Consider the following 4,574-nt stretch of genomic DNA (forward strand, 5'->3'; position numbering starts at 1 on the left):
TGTATTGTTCAATTGCACATGGTTAAAGTCAATGTTCATTTATTGTTCTTTTCAAGCGTGCTATTAAACTCAGTTTTTCCTGTTTAACTGTTTTATTCTATCCATCTAAATCCTTTTCCAAAGCATTATTAAAACAGTATAGACTAGGTAGTTATTTCTATGTATTGTATAAGGAAAGCCTCTATGAAAGAGATGGTTTGACATCAAAAACTGTTTTCATGCAATTTGTATTTTTCTTAACTGTTTTCATGCAATTTGTATTTTTCTTATAAAGTCCCCTCCCCTATTGCATATGATTATTAGGAATATCATCTTATCAGACGAGAATTGAAAATGGTTTAATTAGATTTACAGGAGATTCTTTTCATGAAAGTTCAATTGTGTTTGTAGAGTGGTAGACATATATCTTTTAACCCTTTAGTGGACAACATTAAAGATAATGGAAATAGAGAAATAAATGGCAGTAAAAATGCTCTTGTGATATTTTGTCAATATAGAAAATTTTCACTCACCAAATAAACTAAAATATAAAAGCTGTTTATATTTTACAGCACTCAATCGTTTCAAAGTTATTGCCCAATTGATCTACACACCTGGCCCCCGTGGTAACACACTATACCTATCAGCTTTAGTGCCCGTTAGCGGTATAGAGAGTTGCAAATGTTTTCCTCCAAATATCAGTACTTTTTGTTTATCTGTGGTAAAAGAAACATGTATCATAAAAAAAAATTTAACCAGTGCTATATTATATCTAAAGATAAAAAGATGAAATATAAGTTTACATTACATATACCAAGTATCACCTACATTTACAAGTAAACAGTGAGAGACACATAAGCAACATATCAAAATGACAAGTTAGCAGTTACTAATTACTAAATTATCTTATAATTAAAAGTAAACCGTCACAAGCACATAAATTGCACATAGGATGACAGGTTAGTAATTCCCAACTTACTAAAGTATCTTCAATTCTTGAGATGTAATGGTCTCTCAGATGGGCTCCCCACCCCTGCTGTGATGCTTCTAAAAACAGGAGGAATCCAGAAGAAGGGACCTGCAATGGGTATCCACTGTACAGGTTCTCGTACTGAATATACCACCAGAGATCCTACCTGACATCCTGAGAAACTCTAGACAGGGACCGAATCATAGGTGCCTCCGATTGAACGGAACTAGCTTCCCAAGATAGGAGAGATGCCACAGGAGTCTCCGCTATTGCCATGCTGGTAGGGCTTCATAATCAAGAAACAGCGTTGTGGTGTGTTTGAATCGAAGTACTCTGTCCCTTGATGCTTACTAAAGCATCTGACATTTACAAGTAAACAGTGACAACCACATAAACAGGTCACCAACTGACAAGTTACTTGTTACTAACTTAAAGCATCATACATTTATAAGTAAACAGTAACAAACACATAAACAGGAGATCAAAAAGACAATTTAGTAGTTTCTAACTTACTAATGCATCTTACATTTACAAGTAACAGTGACAAACACAAAGATACTAAAGGACAAGTTAGTAGTTCCTACCTTATTAAAGCATATTACATTTACAAGTAAAAAGTGACAAACAATTAGACAAGATTCCAAAAGGACAAGTTAATAGTTACTAATTTACTAAAGTATCTTACATCTATAATTAAACGATCACAAACACATAAACAGGACATCAAATGACAAATTAGTAGTTACTAATTAAAAAAACATTTACATTTACAAGTAAACAGTGACAAACACATAAACATGATTTCAAAAAGATAAGTTAGTTACTATCTTGCTAAAGCACCTTATATCTACAAGCAGACAGTAGCAAAGACATAAACAGAACATTAAAATGACGTGTTAGTAGTTACTAAGCTAACCAAAACACCTTACATTTACAAGTAACTGAAAAATGACCAGCACATTGTAGATACAAAAAAAATTACTTTCCCTTGTAGAAAGATCAGGTACTTCCTACTTCTGGCTCTACTGCAGTTATTAGGCTGTAGGGGTGGGTAAATTAATGCAATGACTCCCCTTAGTATCTGGAAGAGCATTGAAGGGACTGAAACAGTTACTGGTATTTGATAAGCAGAAGGCCATATGGCAAATGGTTTACATGCATGGAGGTAAGTGTATACCATCCTTCTTAAAACACAGCTTACAGATATGCTTGTTGAGGACAAAAACCGGTATATGCCCCTCCTTGGTATCATACAGCTTATTATCATGAGATATGTTGTCTTTTTGTCTTCCCTTTGCAAAGGCATGAACTACAACTTCAGAGAAAGACTCGTCGATCTCAATGCCAAGGTCTGAAATCCTGCAACTCATGAGATTTCAAGCAGGACGTTCTTCAGAGACTTGGGTTTCTCATTCAAGGACTAGCAGCCCTCTCTTTGACAACAGCCATGCTCTGCAAATGCACAGGTCCAGGATGTATCCAAAGAGCTCAGTGTATAACCGACCTGCCTGCATACGAATCTTGTAGAGGTAGATCAATTTGTCCGACCTGTCAATGACTCCAATCTTTCAGTTGCACTGATGAAATTATGATAGGTGGTATATGTTACGTTAAATTTATGTATATTGTATTACAAAACTTGTGAAAATTACTTATTTTTTTCATGTATGTTGATGTAGAAATATTTTATTTCATATAAGTTTAATGTAGAAATAAAACAATTAATTAAATATTCGTAACTTTAAATATCATTGTGTTCTGAAACGGGAGTTCTAGAGTTCTAGATGCTTCTTTTAAGTACTGTACTTCGGTGCCAGCCGTTTGACGAACTTGAGTTCAACAGGATGATTCGAAAATGGGTTTGTTGCGTGGCGTCTGTTGCATATGCTAGTCCCGGACGCTTCTAGTGTATCATGAATATTCGGGAGTATTGGCCCCGCATATGTATATAGGACAGGTGACGAACGTGAGAAGGCAGAGACGAAAGAGATCTGACTGAACACTGCTCGTGTTTGGAGACATTCTTCACCTACGCCCTCTGTGACTCTAAGTATTTTGTGACTACACATAAAGTATTTCGAAGAAGACTGAAACAGCATTCATCAAACAAAAGCACTGAATCTTCGTGTCAACATTTTGTATCTGAAGCTACTCAACGCCATCTTTCCCTCATTGTATAGAAGTTTGGAAAGTCAACTTGACCTACTTCGTAAGAGTTATGTATATTATTTAGTCTTGGTGTGCCGTAATATTTTGTATCTACAATGAGCTGGTCATGTTTTTTTTTCTTTTAGTTACTTGCAAATGTAAGGTGCTTTAGTTAGCTTAGTAACTACTAACACGTCATTTTAATGTTCGGTTTATGTGTTTGTGTAATGCTGTAAATATTCATGTTAAATCTTAAATATAGTTATATTTTCTGTTTGATGGCTGTTATTTTCATATTGCTGTTAATGTTTAGCTATTGTTTCATAAACTTTTTGAATATATTTTGCATAACCTACGTTGAAGAAGGCCATGTTAACTTCGAAACCGATACTTCAAGCACCGGATTTCAAAAAAAAATTCCTTATCCAAGTGCATGCATCAGATAACGGGATTGGAGCTGTCTTATTGCAAGAAGACGAAGAAGGCATTCTTCACTGTTTATTTTATGTCTTCGGAGCTGAAAAAATATCAGTGAGCCTACTTGACAGTTGAAAAGTAACTGCTAACGTTAGTCGCAGCGATAAACAAGCTTGAGGTCTATGTGAATCGACCACAGAATGGAGAGATTACTGTGTATAAGGATCAATCCTTTAACATTTGTTAATAAGATGAAAAAATATAATCAAAGGTTAACTAGGTGGTCATTACGTTTGCAACCGTATTGTATTAATGTAAAGCATATATGAGGTAAAGATAATGTGGTTGCAGATAATTTATCTCAGGCTGAATCGATGGATTCAGGCCCAGAATAAATGATCTTTTTTGGGGGGAGCTTTCTTACGAAACTGGTCAAGTGTAGAGTAAATAATTTATTCATGTATTTTATTTACGTATTTCATTTGTGTATTTAAGAGGTGAATAGCCAGCTCATAAGGTGAGTTCCTCTATTGTAGTTTTAAGTAATTGTATGTAAATTACATATGACTTTCGTCGTTCATTTCATTGTAGTTTTCATTCAAGCCAGAATATGTAAATTTACGTTATTATTAATAATTAACTTTTTATTTCACGTCTTTTGTTCCAAAGTCTTAGTAGTCTGTTTAGGAGTGTTATATGACCCTACAAGGTATGAACGAGGGCTCGTATAATTTTTTTTTCATATTTCTATGAGCTATTGCTTCATGTTTGTGAAAATATGCAATTCTTATATTTACTACAAGTTTTGGAAGGTTTTCAAAAACCCCAGCGTAAGTTTTTATCTTTTTTTTTATTTCCGAGAATGGTAGGTGGGAGGAGCTGCCGAGATAGAGAGTTGCCTTGAAAGCAAAGTTCGTACCCTTGAATTTCTATCTAGTTGGTAACTAGGCGCTGGCCTCAAGTCATGAGAATAATAAACGAGAGTACTAACTACGATCAAGTCGAGATTTCTACACACACACACACACACACACACACACACACACACACACACACATAT

Source organism: Palaemon carinicauda, chromosome 26, assembly GCF_036898095.1.
Source record: "Palaemon carinicauda isolate YSFRI2023 chromosome 26, ASM3689809v2, whole genome shotgun sequence".
Taxonomy (NCBI): Eukaryota; Metazoa; Arthropoda; class Malacostraca; order Decapoda; family Palaemonidae; genus Palaemon; species Palaemon carinicauda.